This window comes from Lacerta agilis, chromosome 10 (assembly GCF_009819535.1).
Source record: "Lacerta agilis isolate rLacAgi1 chromosome 10, rLacAgi1.pri, whole genome shotgun sequence".
Lineage (NCBI taxonomy): Eukaryota > Metazoa > Chordata > Lepidosauria > Squamata > Lacertidae > Lacerta > Lacerta agilis.
In genome coordinates this window covers 48,598,727-48,622,451 of record NC_046321.1, presented here as the reverse complement: position 1 = coordinate 48,622,451, position 23,725 = coordinate 48,598,727, and the positions used below count along the sequence as shown (strand labels likewise).

Sequence of the window (23,725 nt, the reverse complement as noted above, 5' to 3'; positions counted from 1 at the left end):
TTTACATGCTTTTACAAGGCCAGAACTTCTGTTTGAGAGCAAAGAAGAGGTTTGATTAACCTATTAATTAATCTGGGGAATCTGAGAAATACAACAAGCTGTTCATACTTTTGGCCTCGGGCAGCATGCCTGTCTCAAACAAGGAATACTTTCTGGAAAGCATAGTTCTGCTATAGGATTATATTGGAAGGTGAGAGAAATCTTGTATCATTTCCCCCCTGCTTAGGTGGTTTACTAGGAGGTTCCTGCTGGTCTGGGGATCAAAGGGGATCAAATCTCAGGTTCATCCCAACTGTGACCTGGGAGACATCCAGAAATACAAAGGCACAGCAGCTAAGGAATTTGATGGTCGCTTGGATGAATGGGTGGTGAAAGGGTCTCTTTTTCCTTCCAGAAAATAGCCCCCAATTCTTCCTTCTCTGCATAAAAATGATTATGCAGCAATCAGGTGTTCCTCAGAGAATGGTGAACTTCCTACAAGAAGCACAGCTGAAGTGAATCTTTAATCAGCACTGAATGGAGAGGGCTGGAAGCCTCCATTTTAATTTCCTGCAGCCCTGGAGCACTGTAGGAAGTAAAAATGGGAGCTCCCAGGGGCTGATCAGAGTTGCTGCCTCCAGGTAAGATGAGATTGTGCATATTTGCGTACAATTTGTAGGTGCTCATTTATATGTACAGGTGTAAAAGGTGACAAATGATAACAAACAGAAATGAAATGCATTTTGATGTAATTGGTAGGGACAAGCATTAAAGGTTGTTGTAAGGGTTATAGCAAGAATTGTATACAAAGCACTTGATCGCATGGGAGCACTATTTTAAGAATTATTGTGACTTTGACAAAATACAGCAACTATAATGGTGATATCGGTGGCATTCATGGGTTCCTCTTTGAATAAAAATGCATATGTGCATTCTCCTACCCCATCCACGTTTTTGTTTTTACTGTTGATAGGTACAGCCTTCTGTCGTGTGGGTTTTAACAAAGCCCATTTTATGGCCTAAATTAGTGTGACCATAAAAATAACGCTGGCTTTGGCCACATAATTGTGAGGTATTTTTCCATCATGATATACTAAACTGAAAAGTCAGAATGAGTCATCTAAATTAGGCCTTCTTATATGAAGTTGCTATTAGTGGTTTTGGAAATAAAGTTAACCGAATTGAACTTTCCCCACAGTACCCTAGTGTCTATGGGTCAAGCTAAATGCGTTATTAAATGCATATCAGCATTTAACTTGCATGTGTGTGTGTGTGTGTGTGTGTGTGAAACCATTTGCGGGGGGGGCCGATAATATTTGGGATCTCAGCAGATGAGAGGAGGAGCACAACCCGTTTGGCTCCTCCTGTAATCCTGATGAAAAGTGCTTCTCTACAATTGTTACTTGCATTGAGGAGAAGGGAATGCTTCTGCTGCTCCCAATGGAAGATGGCACCTTCCTATGATTCTCAACTTCGGACCCCGAAACCTATTTGGGTTGGTATCCAGTGCTGCCATTCCTCTGGCACAACAGACTTCCACTCGCACAGTGGTAGATGCAACCACATGTCTTTCCCTCAAGCCTATGAAGCACAGCTTGGTGGTGAAACCAGAGCTAGAGCTTTTCGGTAGCGGCCTGCCCTCTGGAATGCCATGTGAGGTCTACCGGGCTCCATCCCATCAGGGTATTGATTCAAGTGGCTGGCCAAAACATGGGTGTCTACAAGTGCCCTTGACCGACTATTCTATAACTTCTGATAGATTAGTTCTGGAGGCTGTTTAGTAAATAATAACAACTTAGGAGATGATCTTCTTACTTAATACTTTGGATGTTTTTATTATTTGGGATGGGGATTGTGATATCTTTTAATTTCTTTTAAATTTGATTTCTGGATGACATGGAGTTTCTTTTTTTTAAAAAAAAATAGGTAGGACATAAGCTGCATTTTTAAGGGACACAGGTGGCACTGTGGTCTAAACCGCAGAGCCTAGGGATTGCCGATCAGAAGGTCGGAAGTTCGAATCCCCGCGATGGGGTAAGCTCCCATTGTTCGGTCCCTGCTCCTGCCAACCTAGCAGTTCGAAAGTACGTCAAGTACAAGTAGATAAATAGGTACTGCTCCAGTGGGAAGGTAAACGGCATTTCTGTGTGCTGTTCTGGTTCGCCAGAAGCTGCTTAGTCATGCTGGCCACATGACCCGGAAGCTGTCTGCGGACAAACGCCAGCTCCCTCGGCCTATAGCACGAGATGAGTGCCGCAGCCCCAGAGTCGTCCACGACTGGACCTAATGGTCAGGGGTCCCTTTACCTTTAAGCTGCATTTTTAAAAACAAAAAAAATACTTTTATACTGGCAACCAGGTTTCTCCCTCCTTTCTCATCTAGATCTTACCCCATGCCAACTTTCCTCAGAGTGGTATCTCATGAATTTGTCCAGAACACCTAATTTTAAACTGCTGAAAATAACTATAAAACATGCTTCAATTAAGTGGCACACATCTCTATATGATTCATCCTTTAATATGTCAGTCTACCATGCAGTAGGCATAATTTATCTTTGCTGGCACAACAATAAAGACACGCAATTGCTAATTATAATTTCTCTAACTTTCAGTGCAGTTAAAACTTTGATATTTCTTAACAGTCTGAATAGACACGCCCTTCTGCCTCTGTTGCTTCCCAATTTATCAAATTTCACTGGCTGAAAGCCAAGCTGGTATAAGAAGCGATAGGGTTGCAGTCCAGCAACAAGCCTTGCTGAATCTTGTCACTCTAGTACCGGTATTGGGCCGTTGTGCTCTGTGGTTTGTTTCAGTGTTGTAGTTTTTAGATGTTTTAATTATAAATTATGGCATTTTATGGATTTCCTTTTGGAGGATGGATGGGATATAAATATAGCCAGCCAGCCAGCCAACCAACAAACAGACAAACAAACAAACAAACAAACAAACAAACAAACAGATAGACTATATTGGACTTCCATATTGGTAAGAACTGGGTGAAGTTACTTGCATCAGGAAGCACCACTCAGGAAGGTTGGGGAATTAGTTAGAAGTCAGAATTGGTGCCTGAATGGTGTAGCAAGACATATTAAAGTATTGGCCTTGATTGGGAGGGGGGTAAAACCATTTGGGCTCCATTTCAGCATGCAAAATATTTTGGTGCACAACTGGGCAAGGAAGTAAAGGAGGAATTTCTAAGCATGTTGGTTGTATCCGTAGAACAGGCATAGGCAAACTCGGCCCTCCAGATGTTTTGAGACTACAATTCCCATCATCCCTGACCACTGTTCCTGTTAGCTCGGGATGGTGGGAGTTGTAGTCTCAAAACATCTGGAGGGCCGAGTTTTCCTATGCATGCACTAGAAAGATTAACATTATTGATTCCTTGCTTGCTTTATAAAGGAAAACCATTTATGAGAAACAGTTTACTTGGTCTTCAGTATCTTTGCACCTTACTTAAATTCTTATTTTGATGTGTGTAACAAAACCTCTTATCTAGTTAGCAAAATATGTGAAGCCAGTTTGTTTTGTAATGAATAGCCTAGCATACATGAGGTGTATGTGGTGTAAATGATTAATGCTTCCTTGCTCAAATAAGTACTACATTGAAGACACCTATGATTTGCTAAAGTGATGAGCAACTCAGTTCTGAAGTGTTAAGATTTTTTTCCTTCTTTATGCCCTTGAATAATGTTGTGGGAATTTCTGGACTCATGGCAGTTGCAAATGAACATATTGGAATGGTTGGTTGATCTTCCAACATTCGGCATTATTGACTTTAAAGTGGAATATATTTTTAGAATTTCCAGACACAATTCACTCAGCAAGGCTCCTGCACAAGTGCCATTGAAATAAATGAATCATGCAAAAGCAGTGAACAGAGAAACACACTTATTTTTATCATGATTTACATAATGCCCACCCCTTAGGTGTGTATGTCAGTTGCAGGTCCAGGTGTGGTGAATCTGTGGGTGGTGTAGCCAAGACATGGTGAAGTCAGCAACTGGTAGACATGCTTCCTCCAACAGTGGAGCCAGAAAAGAGAGCCATTATAGCTAGAAACCACTCATAGCCCAATTAGTCCTAATTACTATTCTCCCTGTTATGCCTAGATGTGCCCATAGAGTAGTTATGGGTAACCTGTGGCCCACCCAGTGGCGGAGCAAGCCAATCGGGTGCCTGGGGCAGCTGCCCGTGGGGGGTGGGGCCAGCCACCCACAGGACAGGCAAGCTGCGGCAGGACACTCTGTGGGGCCTCCAAGGAGTCTGCCTGCCTCCTTCCACTCAGCCACCCTACAGCTGAGGGGAAGGTGGCTGGAGGACCATTTGGGGCAGAGCAGAGCCTGCGGGCGTCCAAGACACTGCATCACTCCCATGAGAGACTCGTGGCTCAGGTGCGCTGCAGGCCTTGCAGTGAATGCTACCTGGCATTTTGTCTCCCCGCTCAGTGGTGACACACAGGGTGGACCACCCCTACTGCACCCCCCTTTCCTCCACCCCTGGGTCCACCAAATGTTGTACTCCAACTCCTATCAACCACAGCAAGCAAGGTCAATGGTGACAGGAGTTGCAGACCAACATGCAGAGCATCTGTTTAATAAATAAGTATATTGAATCTATTATTTGTGCATTTTAAAATACATTCAATTAAATATTTTAATTTTGTATATTAAATAATATTAACCCACAGGTTCTATGTAAAAGGGGTTTTTTTTTTGCTACTTTGTCTGAGAGGTTGAACTGCCCTGATCTGGATGGTACTAGATTCCCCATTCCTGACTTAGCATGAAATATGCATTACAATCCTATGTTTTGCCTTCTCAGAAGAAAGTCCCATTGAAATTGATATGTATAAGATTGCATCCTTGATATCTTCTTTCGGGGTGTATCTTTGTGCAGATGTAAATGTCTTTTCTTTTTTTTTAACCCAAACACAAAACTGGTAATCTAGAAACATTCTTGGAGAAAATACTTGGAGTATATCTTCCAGATCCAATGTCTTTCCAAAACCTCCAAGTTTAGGAACTATGAGTCAGAGGGAGTGAGAGGATTTGTTTTTTCTTGCAGTTCCTGCGACATTTCAGACAATGTTTATTATCCAAGAAGCTGAAATATACTCGGAGTCAAGTGTGATTCCCATCACCCTTCTGAGTAATACCCCTCCCCACTCCCCCACTATATTTAAGGATCTGGTGACTTCTGTTTCAGTGTATCTGAAGAAGTGTGCATGCACACGAAAGCTCATACCAGGAACAAACTCAGTTGGTCTCTAAGGTGCTACTAGAAAGAATTTTCGATTTTGTTCATGCTCTTTATTCAGCTCATAGTAGTGAGGAATGCAGTTCCCCCCAAAACGTTTACTTTATATACACTATTTACACAATGGGCCCCACATGATTGGCTAATTCCGGGATACTCCTGTATATCAATCGGGTTGCAGATTCACTTCCACCTGGAGCTGGATTGGGTGGCTCCTGCGGACCAATCAGACTGCTGCAATCTCAATCCTATTGTTCCAGGACCAATCAGACTGCTGCAATCTCAATCCTATTGTTCTAGGACCAATCAGACTGCTGCAATCTCAATCCTATTCTAGGACCAATCAGGCTGCTGCATTTTGGATCCTATTCAACTCAGTACATAACAGAAGCCATATCACAGGATCAGCTTCTTAAGCAGAATTCCTTGTGGGTCCTATATCACACCTGAAACCAGCAATGACACATAGCATTGAGCAATGTGTTCTCACTTCACCTCTGCCTTATTAGCATTTGGAAAGAATATGCTTCATACATAACCACATAAGGACAGTCCTGCTAAATCAGACTAAACATCTATCTAATCCAGCATTTTCTTTCCAATAGTGATCAAACAGGATGCTGTAAGAAGGTCCTCTGTAAGACACTAAGGTGGTCAACGAACTGTGACATCAACAAAACCTTTTGGTTTAACATGTTGTGATAAGGGGCTTTCTATGTTCATTTGAGTTCCAAAATGCCAGATATGTGGTAGTGAAAAACGGCCTCATGGGGAATATTTAGACAATATTTATATGCCAGATATGCTATTTTACATTGCTGTTAGTTCCAGATTCACCAGTGCCTTAGAGATGGATGACTGTCAGTGGCAGAGCGGTGGACCTCAAGCCCAGATTTCTCTGTTCACTGAAATAGACAATGCACATTACAAGTACCCACAATCAGGGGAAGTCTGCATAAAGTTTACTAACTAGCAGCACAATCCTGTGTGTGTCTACATAAAAGTAAATTTCACTCTTTATGCCTGGTTTTCAGCCTTGGGCAGCTCTCTCGTTCAGCTTCATGGTTTTCTGCTTCTGTTGTTCTCTGGGTGTGAAATGAGCTTCTCTAAAGAAATGTTGGTGGTTTCTAGGAAACGTGCGAGCTTTTTCCTCTATCCATGCAAAGCCGGAAATAGTATTACTATTTGGTAACTGGAGACCACATTCCTGCCCTTCCCTTTCTTGCCTAAAACCAGGATTGGTTTGGAAGGAATGGCTAACAGGGAAGCAAGGCCTGTCTTTTGCCAGATGAGGATTGTGGCTTCCATGCACTTCCAAGAAGACCATTAGGCAGACACTGCTCTAAATCTCACTTGTAACTGTAAGACCAGGGGCGTAGCAAGGGGGATGTAGGGGGAGGCCTGCCCCATGTTCCATAATAGAGAGGGTGACAAATTATCAAGGAACAATTACTGCCCTACTAGGGCGGTTCATAAAAAAACTTTTTTTTTTAATGCCTGCTTCAAAGGTCTTATCTTACTATACTAGGGATTATATAGCTATATATGAAATTCCATGCATATCAGTTAATATCTTGACCCTCCTCCACCAAAATAGCTGTTTACTTGGCTGTTTTCCTATGTCGTGAAGACTGAAATTTCAGTTTAGTGGAGCACTTACTGTTCCCAACCCTAACCCTGTGGAAAGCCATCTAATTAGACTTTAATTTGATTCTGAGATGTTTTCAGGAGGTAATTTAATTATTGTTTGATTTTATACCAATGTTATTTATCTGATGTTAGCCACCCTGAACCCGACTTTGGCCGGGGAGGGCGGGATATAAATAAAAGTTTTAAAATTATTATTACTTGTTATTATTCCTTTGTAAGAAAATATGAAATAACGTAAAACCATCTTTTGCAGGGGGGGATATCAATGGGGGTGGTGGTGACAAGAAATTTTCCACATACCACCTGACCTTCCTACGCCTCGGGGGGGGGTCGACAATATTTTTTTTGCCCCGGGTACCAATTTACCTTGCTACGCCCCTGCTGTGGATAGTTATGTCGAAGGATGGAGGAGAAATTTGGTTCACGTTCTATGTTTCCAGTGATTCTTGTTTTTGTCTGTAATGGCTGAAAATAACCTCCATAATGTCTGGTTAAAATATGCAAGATCAGTAGGGCAACAGGAGTGTTCTATGGAACCAGGTGTTCTTTGCGTATAATCCGCAGGCTCAAAAATGTGCTGGATATTAGATATCTGTATTCTGCATCTTTGGTAGTTGATTTAATTTTTGACAATGGGTGTTTGAATTTTTGACATGGGATGGTATTAGATTGGACAATATTTAACAACATTGGAAGCCACCCATAGCTACAAAGATTTTAAAACGGTCACCATATACTGGTTTCAATGCTAAGGAACTGGCAGAATTTAATAAGTGAGATATTAGGTTGCTGATTATCATAGATTTTGCAAAACAAAAAACAAAAAAAACAATTCACCTTGGTGATGCAATCTTGATCAGAAACACATGCACTGTGCAGAACTTGCCAAGAACATAATTGATTCCTATCAGTAGAAAGCACAGGTGGCTTTGTGAAATGTGACCCAATTTTTAACACAAGGGTCAATTTTAAAACAGTTAGTGGGGGCGGGGTAGACCATGATAATTATCTCTCATGCAGAGATAAAATATACAGGATTCGTTTAGAAAATGACATATGATGAATTAATCGGAGTTGGTTGATAAAGACTGCTTACCATCTTGGCAGCAGCAGCAGTTGCAGCCCAGCGCAGCCATGGGCAAGTGGGCGGCGGTGTCGGGGGGTGGGGGGTTCCTGTGCGTCATCAGCCTCAGCCGGCCATGGGGAGTGTCAGAACTTTCCCTCAAGTTAAAATTGAGTGGGCCAATCACGGCCAATTTAAGAGACAGTTCCTTAATCTACCTTTCTCTAGCCACTCAGCAAGCTGTTCTTTCCACTCTGCATTGGCTCAAGAAGTCACCTTCCACTGACCATAGGAAAGCAAACTAGTAATCCTCCCCCTCCTGCTATCAGGAAGCAATTGCCCTTCTCTACCTCTCTAGGCAGAGCTGCTGATCTCTTCCATCTGTCATATTCTGCTCTGAAGCCTTGCAAAATATTTATCTTGGGTAGCTTGTGTAGGCAAATGATCTCTAGCGACAGAACGACATTTATGAAGTCCAGACAACCTTTTACTAAGGGAACCTAGGGCTGGGGAAATCAGCTGACAGGGAAATGGCGAAACAATTTCCCTATCTGTACTTTCTCTAACGGAAAAGGCCCATATGAAGGTATGTGCTTCAAAGCATCCCTGTCTTCCACCAGCATTCTACAAAGGCGAACTAGCTAAACTAGGTGGGTGCCAGCTCGTCGGATGTGCTCTGAGAAGCATCTACACCGTGACCTCCTGGCTGAAAGGGAACTGACCTCTTCTGCTGACACAAAGGCAGGTCCCTCATTTTCACGACCTGTTATGGAGAGATCCACATGCACAGATGTCCTGCTGCTGTTTGGGGAGCAGGAGGGGGCATTCCTGGGGCAGCTGAGGATCCACAGCAGACTCCTCAGTTTCTTGACCTGCCCCCAAGAGGCACCTTCAGCTGTGCCAACCCTTGAAGTGACATATGCCAGCAGGACATAGGAAGCTTTGACAAGGGATTGTTGACATTGCAATCCTATGCATGTCCTTTTAGAAGCATAATGAGACTATGCGATTGCAACCTTGGTGAGTGTAATTGCATTTTTTCCTGCTTCTCAAAAGTTGCATCTCACTTTCCTCCTATCCTTTGGTTGTTTCCTTCGCTGCTGGAATTGAGATGGGGGATGCTCCTGAAGGGAAGAGCTTGTCTCTTTCTCTCTGCGTGCTTGCCTTTTTGTTGTGGGGGAGGAAGGGAAAGGAGAATGTTAGTCGCTTTGAGACTCCTTCGGGTAGTGAAAAGCGGGATATCAAATCCAAACTCTTCTTCTTCTTCTTCCTTATCTTGCTTGTAAAGTGCCATATGCACTGATGGTGCTAAATAAACAATATTTTTAGAACCTTTCTGTTATGTACTGAGTTGAATAGGATCCAAACTGCAGCAGGCTGATTGGTCCTAGAACAATAGGATTGAGATTGCAGCAGTCTGACTGGTCCCAGAACAATAGGATTGAGATTGCAGCAGTCTGACTGGTCCCAGAACAATAGGATTGAGATTGCAGCAGTCTGATTGGTCCCAGAACAATAGGATTGAGATTGCAGCAGTCTGATTGGTCCGCAGGAGCCACCCAATCCAGCTCCAGGTGGAAGTGAATCTGCACTCTGATTGGCATACAGGAGTATCCCGGAATTAGCCAATCACGTGGGGCCCATTGTGTAAATAGTGTATATAAAGCAAACGTTTTGGGGGAACTACAGTCCTCACTACTATGAGCTGAATAAAGAGCATGAAATTCACACTCGACTCCGAGTATCTTTCACTGGCGACGAAGGTGGGATCCCGCTGAGCTGACTGCCACACACAGCACCGCAGCAACGCCACCTGCCGCACAGCTGCCTCGCACCGTGTATCCAGGCTTCAGCTCCGGGTCCCAAGGAACTCAAGATGGCAACAGACAGCAGCTTCTCGCCATTCAACCCAGCATCAGGAGACTGGGAAGGATATGCCACCCGTTTCACCTTTCTTCTAGAAGCTAAAGGGGTCACCAACGATGCCAAGAAGAGGGCGATATTCTTCAGCGTCTGCGGAGAGGAGACATTCGAAATCGCCCGGGCTCTCCTTGCGCCTGATGATGTCGCTACCGTTCCTTACAAAACAATAGTGGAACGGCTGAAGGGGCACTTCTCGCCACAGCCCTCGGTGGTGGCTCGTCGAAATGCCTTCTATGCAAAGCGGCAAGCCCCTGGAGAAACCATAACGGGGTTTGTGACCTCCCTCCGCCAAGCCGCTCGGTTCTGCAACTTCTCAGAGTTGGAGAACATGCTGCGTGACCGCCTCGTCGGTGGCCTGAGGGACGAGAAGCTGCAACGACGCCTCTATGCCAAGAAGGACCTAACATTCCAGGTCGCTCTGGAGGAGGCCCTGGCAACAGAAGCCGTCGAGAGGTCGATGCAAGAGGCACGGCCGAGCGTGCCGTCCCAACCAAGGGTCCACCACGAGGACCTCATCGACGATTCAGGATCAGACAGGGAGGAGGTGCACAGAGTACAGCGGCGCACTCAAGCCGTGCACACACCACAGCTGCCTCGACCAGAAGGAGGGAACTGCGCAAGCTGCGGGGAGAATCACGAGAGGAGGACCTGCCGTTTCCGCAATGCCGAGTGCAGGCAGTGCAGAAAATCAGGCCACATCGCCCGGGTGTGTCGGGCTCGGCCTATCCGACGCCAGGCATCAGATGACCGCCCCAAGAGCCCCAGGTCCCGGGGCCCAACACACCAAGGCAACTCGACGGAGACCACGGACTACCAGGTATACCAGTTGCCCCACCCCAACATAGAGAAAATTTATGTAGAGGTACAGATAGAGGGGGCCCCGTGCCGCATGGAGCTGGACACAGGTTCAACCCTATCCATAATCTCGGCACGGACTTTAAGGAAACTGTGCCCTAGTGGGGGTCCCAAACTCAGGCCGGCCCCATTCACCCTCCGGGACTTCCAGAAACGTAAGGTCCCCACAATGGGGGTGGGGACCTTCAGGGTGCAATATCGAGGGCGGACGCGGCAACTGGACTTGCTCGTGGTCAAGGGCTCCTACGTTAGCTTACTGGGATTGGCATGGTTTGGACCACTGGGGCTAGCCGTCACCGGGGTGAACCGCACTAGCTTACAAGTGGATGTGGACGCCATATGCAAGGAGTTTCCGGCGGTTTTCGATGGGAAATTGGGACAGTATACGGGCCCCCCCATTGCCCTACAGCTGGACCCCACAGTACGACCTGTCAGGCTCAAGGCCCGCCGGGTCCCGTTCGCCCTGAAACCCCGTATAGACGAGGAATTGGACCGGCTCGTGGAGCAAGGAGTGCTGGAGCCTGTGCCTAATGCCACCTGGGAAACCCCGATCGTCACACCCGTCAAGCCTAATGGTTCGGTCCGCATCTGCGCAGACTACAAATGTACCATAAACAAGGCCCTCATGGCCCACGCATACCCAGTGCCAGTGGTCAGCCATGTCCTCGCCACCTTGGCTGGGTCAAAAAATTTTGGCAAGCTGGACTTGGCCCAAGCCTATCAACAGCTGCCAGTAGATGAAGCCACAGCAGAGGCACAGACGATTGTGACGCACAGGGGAGCGTTCAAGGTAAAGCGGCTGCAATTCGGTGTCAGCGTGGCACCAGGCATATTCCAGAATCTAATGGACTCGCTGCTTAAAGGGATTCCTGGCGTCACCCCCTTCTTCGATGATGTGTTGATTGCCGGGCCCACGGCAGAGGAGTTTGAGGACCGCCTTCGCACCGTTCTGCACCGTTTCCAGACAGCGGGTCTCAAGGTGAAGCGGGAAAAGTGTCTACTAGGAGTGCCTCAGGTGGACTTTCTGGGATTTATGGTGGATGCAGAAGGGGTCCACCCGACTGGGGACAAGGTACGGGCCATTTGTGATGCCCCAGCGCCCAAGGGCAAGACTGAACTTCAGGCCTTCTTGGGGCTATTGAACTTTTACCATGCCTTCCTTCCCCATAAGGCAGCAGTAGCAGAGCCCCTACACAGACTCCTGGACAAGCGGGCCCCTTGGGTGTGGGGCCAGCGCCAGGAGGCCGCATTCCAGGCAGTCAAGGACTTGCTCGTCTCAAACTCGGTCTTGGCACACTTCGACGAGAGGCTGCCCGTGGTGTTAGCATGTGACGCCTCACCCTACGGCATCGGCGCTGTCCTTGGACACCAACTCCCAGATGGAAGAGAGGTGCCAGTGGCATACTTTTCCCAGACACTCACCACAGCTGAGCGGAACTACTCGCAAATCGACAAGGAAGGTCTGGCAATCGTGAAGGGAGTAAAAAAATTCCATGATTTCTTGTACGGGCGACCCTTTACCGTGGTGACTGATCACAAGCCGTTGCTTGGTTTGTTTGCCCCCGAAAAGCAGACCCCCCAAGTGCTGTCTCCTCGCGTCCTCAGGTGGTCAATTTTCCTTGCCGGCTACCAGTATGCACTGATTCATCGCCCGGGGAAAGCGATGGGCCACGCAGACGCCCTCAGCAGGCTACCACTACCAGAAACAGGCCCCGACCCAGCACCCGCACAAGAGGTTATGAGCCTGGAGCTGCTTCCCGACCGCCCTATTCAGGCACAAGAAGTTGCACAGCATTCCAAGAAAGATAGGGTCATCTCCCGGGTCCTGGACTGGGTGTGGAGGGGATGGCCCAGCAGCAGCCCCGGGCCAGAATTCGCTGGCTACACAACCCGTAAACATGAACTGTCGGCCCACAAGGGGTGCCTGTTATGGGGAAGCAGGGTCGTCGTTCCTGAGCCCCTTCGCAAAAGGGTCCTTGCAGCCCTTCACGAGACACACCCAGGGGTAGTGAGAATGAAGGCCCTCGCCAGGAGTTATGTATGGTGGCCAGGGATTGACGGAGAGATAGAGACCTGGGTCAAACACTGCCAGGCCTGCCAAGAATCCCGCCCAGATCCCCCAAGGTCCCCAGTGCAGTCCTGGGAGTCCGCCCGAGCACCATGGTCACGGCTGCACATGGACTTCGCGGGCCCCTTCCAGGGGAAAACATTCTTCATAGTGGTGGACTCCTACACCAAATGGCTGGAAGTCGCACTGGTACCATCCACTTCTACGTCCGCAGCCATCAAGGTACTACGCAGGCTGTTTGCAACCCATGGACTCCCTGACACTCTCGTCTCAGACAACGGAACCGCATTTACGTCAGAAGAATTCCTGACCTTCACAACGCAGAATGCCATCCGCCACATCCGCTCAGCACCATTCCACCCTGCCACCAATGGCCAAGCAGAGCGCATGGTGCGGACCACCAAGGACACCCTACGCCGCATGACGCAAGGGGACTGGGAGTACCGCCTTGCCACATTCCTTCTAGCACAGCACAGCACCCCCAGCTCAACGACTGGCCGGAGCCCCGCTGAACTACTAATGGGCCGGCGCCTTGCAATCAGACTGGACCGCCTCCACCCCGACAGAGCTCAGGATGAGGTAGTGGTGGGTGAAGGCAGGAACCCCCGGACCTTTGTGGCCCAGGATCCAGTGTACGCAAAGAATTTTGGGGCAGGCCCAGCATGGGTACCCGCCACAGTCACCAGGGTGACGGGCCCTGTGTCATACGAGGTGCTAACAGAGGGGGGGCAATGCTGGCGCCGCCACTGCGACCAGCTACGGCGACGATTCCCAGGAGAAAACCAGGAGGAGGACAGGTCAGAGGAGTCCCAAGGGAACAGTGGGGCATTGAGACCCGTAGAGCAGGAGGGGCCGGCAGGGGAGGCAGAATCAGTAAATACTGAGAGGACCCGAGAGGCCGAAAGGGCACCGGAACCAGAGCCACGACAGAGCGAGCTGGTTGCGCCAGACCAAACAGCCCCATCACAACCAGCAGCCTCGGAACACGAGCCAGAACCAGAACCCCTGACCAGGGAACAGCCTAGGCCGCAACGCACACGTAGGCGACCAGCGTACCTTGAGGACTATGGATGCAACCTCCCAGGCAGGACTGGAACTTAGAGGGGAGGGGTGTTATGTACTGAGTTGAATAGGATCCAAACTGCAGCAGGCTGATTGGTCCTAGAACAATAGGATTGAGATTGCAGCAGTCTGACTGGTCCCAGAACAATAGGATTGAGATTGCAGCAGTCTGACTGGTCCCAGAACAATAGGATTGAGATTGCAGCAGTCTGATTGGTCCCAGAACAATAGGATTGAGATTGCAGCAGTCTGATTGGTCCGCAGGAGCCACCCAATCCAGCTCCAGGTGGAAGTGAATCTGCACTCTGATTGGCATACAGGAGTATCCCGGAATTAGCCAATCACGTGGGGCCCATTGTGTAAATAGTGTATATAAAGCAAACGTTTTGGGGGAACTACAGTCCTCACTACTATGAGCTGAATAAAGAGCATGAAATTCACACTCGACTCCGAGTATCTTTCACTTTCCAACAGATAAAAGTTCCAGGGCCCACATTTCCCTAGCACAAAGTTGGGGGAGGATATTGTCAGTGAAGATTTAACATGGAAAACTCCTATAATACTGGCAAAGCTATTTTTCCGGTATTTCAGGAAACACCAAAATGATTGTTTCTCTCCCTACACTGTCAGTTACACTGTTGCCTAACACTTTGAATAACACCTGTGTTTGCAGCAGTTAAAGAGGCAAGTATGTTTTATCAGAGCTATTATAACTTTTATTTTTATTTTTTTTAAAAAACTACATTGAAATCTACTCCAGTTCTAGACAGCATTTTACTGTATTAACATGACAATTTATAGGACTGGGAAGCAGAACCCCGATACACGTTGAGTGATACTTCTTGAATCCTTGATCTAAAATCCACTTCTAGTTCCAGTGCTGGAGTAAGAGTAGAGAGAATAGTATTTGACCAAGGGCAGATGCACACCATACATTTAAAGCATGTCTGAGGCGCATTACTTCTCCCCCCAAAAATCATGGGAACTGCAGTTCCTCCCCTCTCAGAATTACAATTTATGGCACCCTTATCAAACTATGTTTGCCAGGATTCTTTAGAGGAAGTCACATGCTTTAAATGTTATGGTTTGTATCTGCCCTAATTCATACTTAAGAGAACCATTAAAATCACTGCACTACCCATAAAGGCTGTCCTGCAGAATTAGGCTTAAGGCCCATCTAGCTGAGTATTCTGGTCAGTTAGATGCCGGAGAACAGCACACACAGGTATATCTGCAGCAGACCATCCCCACCCATGGCATTGTCTGTCCTAAGAATCTTCCGTACATGACTGCTTCTGTACATGGTGACTGTTATGAGAGAGCCTGAACTTTTTGCTGCTGTTTGATTTCTATCTGCAAAGCATGTTTTCAGAGGATCCTGTGTGTGCTTACTGTAAAGTAAATCCCATTAAATTCAAGCTTACTCCCAAGTTTCAGCCTAAATATCACAAAAGATAGTCACCCACTTGTCATTCTACAGAATAGGCCTACTGCTTTAATTGCTGCCACACAAATCTCTGTGTATGCAATTGTGCCAGGACTCAATACAGAGAGTAACTGGGGGTGGGGGCACATGTTTACTATATGATTTTTTTGAAGAAGAAGAAATGAAGGGAAAAAGAACCCTTGCTTCTTACAGCCAAGTCCCGGAGGCAGGAACTAACCATAATCATTGTAATCACATGTACCGGTATTTGGAAACCAATCCCACTAGTGCTAATTTTCCTATTTCATTCCAAAGGTTGAACATGTTTTCCTTTTTCCTTTTTGACATGTTCTTTATATATAAAACTGCCTATTGCACAGTTTTAAGGCTGCATAATTTGAAAGGTACGATTTACACCTGCTTTGTACATACACAATGAAATGCATCAATCCTGCAAATGCCTGGTAACCTGAACATTTGCCTAAAGTTACCCAATTTAGAAGATGGATTCTCTGCCTCCTGTGACAATCTGGACTCTGGACAGCCTTTGATTTTGTTAATGGGGTACATAGGGACAATATTTTTTGATCTGAAAAACTTTGTCGTGTTTTCAAAGCACCAGCCCCAAAGACTTGGATAGAAGGAGCTGCCTTGGCTCAGACTAGGAACTATTGGGCTGCCTCATCAGGTGGACCCATCAGTTGCATGTTACAGCACTGCCCACCTTGGGAGTTTAATACTTTCAGGCTGTATAATGACTATTGAATCCTTCTGGATAGGGCCTCCTGTTTTAGGAGGCAAGAAGGTATCTCTGAGCTCTGATACACTTCTGTATCCTATAAGTTGTCCTTGGGCACTGCCTTGCTCTTCAGGCCTAACTACTGGTTCAAGATGGACAGCCCTGCCATGAACACACGTATGTCCAATCCTTGCTTCTTACATCATTGTCTTGATCTCAAACAGCTTTCCCTATGGGACAAAGAGCAGCTGGGGTGTTACATATCCCCTCCTCCCATGCCACTTCTCCAATACAATGGGTGGGGGGCTGCTTAAAATAATATATGCATGAGAACCAGTTCAATACCTTCCAATGTCTTGTTTTGTTTAGTCCCAAGAAACTGTTAAAACTAAGTTTGTTATTGGTATGAGCTTTCGTGTGCATGCACACTCCTTCAGATACCATGCACACGAAAGCTTGACAATGGCACACCAACACTGCAACCTACCTGTAACTAGAACTATGGAAGGCACCACATTGAGCTGCATGAAATGGAAGTCCCTCAACCTCAGGTATCTGAAGAAGTGTGCATGCACACGAAAGCTTATACCAATAACAAACTTAGTTGGTCTCTAAGGTGCTACTGGAAAGAATTTTTTTATTTTGTTACCTGTAACAAGTTGTTAATTACTGTTGGAAAAAACAATATAGCACGACATGAGTGGTGTCTAGAAAGAACACAAGGCTGGCTGTGTTTTACACAGCACTTGTTCTACAGAATTTGGGATGTTTCTATAAAGACAGAAATTATTTACTATATTCATGTCAGGAAAGGACGTATTATACCAAGATAGTCTTATCATTATAACGTTTTGAAATGATGCTCTGTGAGCCCATCAGATATTGTGCTTTGTTGCAACAGACATATATTTTTTCAACCTTTATCGTGTGTATATAATTCTCTCTATTAGTAATGTTTCGGGGAAAACATTATGCTTATGGAGACAGCATGGCAGCAGCCACACACACGACAGATATAATTAAGCTCAGAAGAACCACAAGGTATACAGAAGTATTTAACAATATTTAGAATTGGCAACACAGGGAAAAACAAAAACCCAAATAACTCAGTGACTTGAGTATTTAAGTATGGTCAATGGGTATGGAATGCTGAATTTCCTTTGTGGTGGTGGGACATAAAACTTAGAGGTAGGGTGGAAGAGAGTATATTGGAAGACAGCATGGCTGCAAGCCTGATCAGGTGAACTCCACACTGCAACATTTTATTGCAGGCCCCACTTACATATTTCAGTTTCACAAGTTTTATTCCATTGCCTGCACTACCAAAAGGCTGCTTGCTTTCTCTTTCTGCCACCTCGAATGTCCTACGAATCCCTAAAAATTAGGCTCATGTTGGTTCAAACTCTATATAACACTGACAATGCTTTCTGAATCACTCAAGTATGTTTTAGGCCGGGTAAATGGAGGCAATATGTCTGTGTGTGTGTGTGTGTGTGTGTGTGTGTGTGTGTGTGTGTGAGAGAGAGAGAGAGAGAGAGAGAGAGAGAGAGAGAGGAGGCAACATTTCACTGCAAGCACTGTTGAACTTAGCATTGCTCCTCTCCAATATATACAGCTGCCTTGTCTATATCCTGTTAATGTTTTTACAACTATTAACTTTTTATAGCAGGAAAAAGCACTTCAAAAGATGCAAACTACTTTGGGTTATTAAAACCGGATTAGGCAGCAACCTCTAATGGCAAACTGGTGGAATTGCATTCCTATTCTAGACAGCTGAGTTATAATTTACTTAGCATGTGGAAAGGCCAGTTCTGAAAAAGGAATATATTGAGATAGCCAACCTGTTGGGAATTTTTTTTTTTTTAAAAAAAATCTTCCCACATGATCCTACACCCTTCTTCATGGCTTCTGTGTTCCTATTCTGGATAAAGCCATAAGGAAGTGGCAGTGTAAGAATTGGCCAATGGTTACATTCCATTCCTAAACTCTTAGTAGCATCACGTTAAAAAAAAAAAATCCCAGCAGTAACCTACAAGTGGATCTTCCTCCAGTAATTTTAACTTTGTAAAGAATGAGCTTGCTATACACATTCTCTGTTGTAAAGGTGCAACTGTCACGGACTGACTGGACACAGAAGAATGGTGGGAGGCACCAGCTGGGGACAAAGGCTCAGAGCCTGGGGATTGGTGGTGGGACAATATTGAGTGGTTAGAGGGAGAAGGATGGGAGGAGGAGATGTCAGAAGAGGTGAGCAGGGAGAGTCTGTGGGCAGAGAGAATTCCAGAATTAGAATCAGAAGCGGAAGCTAAGACAAACTCCCATCCCTACTGATCTCCAATGACCAGAAGAGCTATGAAGAGGGAGGAGGAAAGACAGACACATTGGCATAGTCTCAGATTGCTTGGGAAGGACGGGTGTGTATGAGGAGGAGACTTAGGTAGCTGTGGGTAAGTGGGAACTTTTAGTCTCAATTGCCTCATGGGGCAATATCTACCGAGAATAGTTGCTGTGCACATTCGTCTAGCACTCCTGAGCCAACATTGTTTATCCTAATAAAGAGTTTATTCACTCCATGTGATTTATTGCTCACCCGCTCCTGGGACCCGCTCCGGACACAACTTTCAGGGTGTGATTTGTTTGGCATTGTGATCTTCATGTCAAGCTAGACTACACGGCTACTGGATGTGTATCAAAAATTCCATTCTATGATTGTATAAAAATTGGAAGTGAATGATCCACCTGCGGCTGGGCCTTACCCATCTGTAAGCTACCAGCTGCTTCCTCCATTCCAGAAGTCTGTTAATTCCAACACCTCCCTTTCATACCCCCACACCTGGATGGCAGTGATGCTCCAGTGCCACAGGGATGACTAGTAACCCCACAGTACCACCTTCTGGAGGTTGTTGACCTTGAAAGAGAGTGAAAAATGGAACCATGTGCTAATAGGCAGGACATATATAGTGGTTATTCTTATCCTCTTGTCTGGTTCTGTAAGAGCAACAAACTACCGGGTTTTTTTAATGGTATTTTAGGTGAAAATATCTTCCCCACTCTCTTGAAACATTATATCCCCCCCCCCAGTGCAGTTCTCCAGTAAGCATTCTGGCCACTGTTTTGACCTCTGTTCTTTTAAGCATCAAGATATGCACCCAGGCCAAAAAAGCACCCACTCAAGTTCTCCAGGGAGAGTTTAATGAAGGAATGTTACTGTTGCAGTTGTTGAGGAATGCTGTTCTAAATGGCCTGTGTGAGAGAAATAAAAGGAATTTGTCCTACAGATTATGTGCGGAAGACAGCCTAATGGAGGCTGTGAAATATGAAGTGCAGATGTACAAAGAAGCCAAGTATGAAGGGCATTAATTACCGAATGATTCATAGCTCTGGGAATTGGGTGGCAGGACCTTGGCTGAGGCTAAGCAATGTAGACTGACATTTATTAACCATATTTCCTATCCCACCCCCACACTTAGGACAAGGGATTCCCAACTTCTGTATTCTTGTGGGGGGCATCATACTCTCCAGAGATGTTACATTGTGGAGTGAGGGAGAGAACTGACCTTCACAATCGTGGACCTCAGGCACTTGAGCTTATCTACTCCATTTACATACATTGAATCAGTCAATGTGGTGCCCACATGTTGTTGGACTGCAACTCCAATCATCCTTGACCATTGTCCATGCTGGTTGTAGCTGGTAGGAACTGTAGTCCAACAACAGAAGGCAACACACTGGCTACCTCGATGTACAGAATCTATAGAGAGGTGTGTAGCATTTTTGCTTTTCCTTATGAATGAAACTGTGAGCAAACATCTTTTTAGAGTGCATGCAAGAGGTTCCGTATATTAGTTAGTTTTGCAAATCTCATCACAAAGCATTTTGATAGTCAAAAAAAGTGTGCGTGGCTCACCCAACTTCCTTGAATCCAGTGCCAATCTCCTTACAGAATCTGTTTCCTAGCAGTGAAAGAACACTGAAGACTTGTGGGCTAACATCCAACAAAATGGGCTTAAGCATGCATCACTCTGTGTTGGATTTTGGTCATGGTGCCTAAATTGCAATTATTTGCTTATTTACAAGTGTGCAAGCAAATGCTTAAAGCAGCAACACAACCACTAATCCTGTGTCAGATTTCCCCCACAAAGGAAGTTACCCGTTTTTAACTAAACTTTTGGCTGATTCTCTCTCTCTCTCTCTCTCTCGTGATTGGCTGATTCTCTCTCTCTCTCTCTCTCTCTCTCTCTCGTGATTACCCAAGACTTAAAATAATTTTCCAACCATCATAGAACTTTTATTTGTTTAAGCCTTGAAAATTCACCAGGTGGTGGCTTACGTAAAAGCATCGCAATGGCTACTAGCCATGATGGCTGTGCTCTGCATCCCGTCAGAGGCAGTAGTAGTGCTTCCAAATACCAATTGCTGGAAACTGCACTTGTGCTTCAGTTCTGCTTGCAGGCTTCCCACTGGCATCTGGTTGGCCACCCTGAGAACAGGATGCTGGACTAGATAAGCCATTGGCCTAATCCATCAGGCTCCTCTTATGTTCAGAAGTTCCCACTGGCAAAAATATAAAACAAAACAAAACTCATAATATATACTTGGGAGCGTTGACACTTAGCTGAAGTCCTGAAGTGACGCCCGCGTCTTACTAGACATGCTTGCTGTGGGAACAGGAAGGGCACTATTTGCATATGTAGTACAGAATGTAGGCAGCAAACAAGTTGCTGTTGTGCCTTGGCATGTAACTGCTTCCAAGGAGCAGTTGTCCTTTGTGTGTCCTGACTTGACTTCAGCTACAAAAGCTGAGGTTGCTGAACAGACCCTTGGGCTGGAGTAATGTTTAGCGGGTTTTGTTGGTGGTGGGGATTGCTGACGTTACCAATATTAATTCTTCGTATATTGATTTTAGATTTTATTATTATTTATATGGGAATTGTTCAGTTTGTGTACATTTTGATGTTGTCTTTATTGCTTGTGACTCCTTCTGTTATGCTTGTAATTGTTATGATTTAGATTATGCGAAATAACGTTTCTGAAACTTGGCGTTCTGCTTTTTTATTTTTTATTTTTTCTCCCCCTTCCTTTCATGCAGAGCTGCAAGTCAGTGCATTGTTTTTGCATATCTGCATTTTTTCCTATACCCTTTAGGTATTGTCAGATGATAAATTAAAATAAACACGTGTGCACATACACAGAGAGAAACCTGTGCCCGAAATCATTATACAATTCTTTGGGATTGAGGAGCAGTCATTTAAAAATCAAGGACCAGTAACCCCTCTTCTTAATTTCTGAAGCAGGGATAGCCAACATGGTGTCATTGGCGTTATAGTTCAATAACATCTGGAGGGCACAGCGTTGACTACCCTCACTCCCTTGCTTTAGAAGGTGGCTAACCCATGTTTTGAATTTTGATATATGTTTTGATGTTTTGAGTTCTCGGTTTGTTCTGTGAGCTGGCCTGAGACCTCTGGGTATAGGGCAGAATATAAATAAAATAAAATAAAATAAAATAAATGTTCTAAAGGGAGAGGCACCAGTCTGAGCATCCTGTCCTCTGTCAAGCATTCTTTTCTTGGTGGTGGTGGTGGTGGTGGTGGTGTGAGAGAGAGAGAGAGAGAGAGAGAGGAATGTGGTCTGTGCATCATCATAGGCAAGCTATTCTCTGTTGCTCAACATGCAGCCTAAGTGCTGATTCTGGCACTAAACTTCTAGGATGATGCTTTGGTGAGCCATGGATTCTTGCTCAAATCACACCTTGTCTAATTATATTCACCCTAAAGGAGAAACACAGAGGCAGAGGACAAGATGGCAGAAGTTTTGTGTTTTCAGTTCCAGTTTCACAATGCAGCCTTAAATAACCCAGTGTGTTTTCAGGCTGTTCCCTTTACATAAGTGTGCATGTGTGGGCTTTAAAGAGAAGTCCTACCCTGCTAATGAAGGGTGTGTGCTTTGCTGGGGCAGGCCAGCAGAAGAAAGCAGCATGGAAGGCGGCACAGGTTCCTGTTGCAGAGAGACCAGCCCTTCCCTTCCTCTCTCTCTCTCTCTTTTCCAATCAGGATGTGCTGCCTACACAAGCTCCCAACCTCAGCCTTTCAGCAAATTGGTTTCCTGTCCCAAGTGCAGCTGGAAAACTGTACAAACAAGAGATCAGGCGGGGGGGGGGGGGAAAGCCCAGCCAGATTATCTCAAAGCGGGGGAGACAAATACTTGCTAAAAACAAATCATCCAAACCAAAACCACAAAAAGGTGGGGTAGTCTGACCAGCCTTCATCTGTTATTATAATGATGGGTTTCTTTGTTTTTTGCCTCAATCTGGTTTTTGATCCATAAGCCCTCTGTTAATCCCCGGTGTTTATCTCGCAGTGCAGGTAAAGTATTCTGCATGTGCTCAATGGTACTGTGGTCAACCGCAGCCTGGAAGCCCAGAGCAAAACATGATTTTATTAATGATGGGACAGAGCCCAGTCCAAGCAGGGTGGGTTTAGAACTGGCTTAAGTGTGCCCTTATCACTATGCATAGCATAGATACATAATAAACTAGTGGCCTGGCTGAAAGTAAACACTGAAGCTCTTCCTTCAAAGCAGTTTCGAAAACCTTTGCCAATACAGCACAGGGAGCTCCTGTTAGAAGTGGGGAGAAGAGACACTCCGAAGTGCCTGCAAACTCTTTAGAGCAGCCAGGCAGGGCATAGGTGGCGATTCTGATGGCAAAGTAAACCTTGCCATAGAAATCAGCTGGCCGGAGAACCTGATGGAATCAGTCCTTCAAGGTGCATCCTCTTCCATCTCTATCCTTACGACCTGCGATGTCTGGAACATGCTCTGTCGGCAGGGAGGCGTCTGCCTTCCTTTCTGGAGCTTGTGGGATGTAAACAGGAGGGCTGGTCTGTCATCTCTCGAAAGCGGGGCGAGCCAGCCTCCTCCTCCTCCTCCCCAGCGGCGGCAGCAGCAGCAACAACGGAAGGGTGGAGGTGATGACAGGAGAGAGAGAGCGAGCAGAGAGCCATTGGAAGGGAGCGCCTATTCGGCAGAATACGGCCGCCTCCGAAGCTCTGGCGAGCAGCTGCAAACTTCAAACCAAAACTCCGACCGGCGACCTCTCTCCCTCCCTCTCTCTCTCTGCTTCGCTCGCCAGCCCCTCTCCGCTCGGCTCCTCCGCCTTCACCCCAGGCTCGCAATCGCCGCCAGCAGCAGCAGCAGCAGCAAGAGACCGGCCGCTGAGGGAAGGAGGCGCCGCCGCCGCCGCCGCGTTTCCCGCCATGGGTCTGGACGCGGCGCGCTTCGCGGAGCCGGTGGACCCGGCGCTGAAGTGCCAGCTGTGCGGCCTGGTGCTGGAGGAGCCCCTGTCGACGCCGTGCGGGCACGTCTTCTGCGCCGGCTGCCTGCTGCCCTGGGCGGCGCGGCGTCGGCTGTGCCCCTTGCGCTGCCGGCCCATCTCCCGCCAGGAGCTGCACCGGGTGGCGCCGCTGAGAAGCCTCGTGCTGCGCCTGGCCGCCAAGTGCGACTACCGGGCGCGCGGCTGCCGACGGCGCGTGCCGCTCCACCAGCTGGCGGCGCACGTCGAGGGCTGCGCCTACGCGCCGGGCAGGTGCCGCCGTCGCGAGGCGCTGCACATGCGCGGCGGCGGCGGAGGACCTCAAGAGCAGCAGCAGCAAGAGGAGGACGACGACGAGGAGGCAGGTTTTGGCGCCGGCAAGGACGGCAG

The 23,725-nt window shown here is 46.6% G+C and overlaps 1 protein-coding gene across 1 annotated transcript in view; it reads left to right on the top strand.

Annotated features, from left to right (window-relative positions):
• The first annotated feature begins 576 nt into the window (after nt 1-576).
• The window catches only part of PDZRN4 (PDZ domain containing ring finger 4), a 251,871-nt gene continuing 228,722 nt past the window's right edge, over nt 577-23,725 (top strand). Inside the window, exon 1 of the mRNA XM_033162291.1 lies at nt 577-620. The gene's annotated coding sequence lies outside the window, so the exon portion shown is untranslated. The remainder of the gene's footprint in view (nt 621-23,725) is intronic.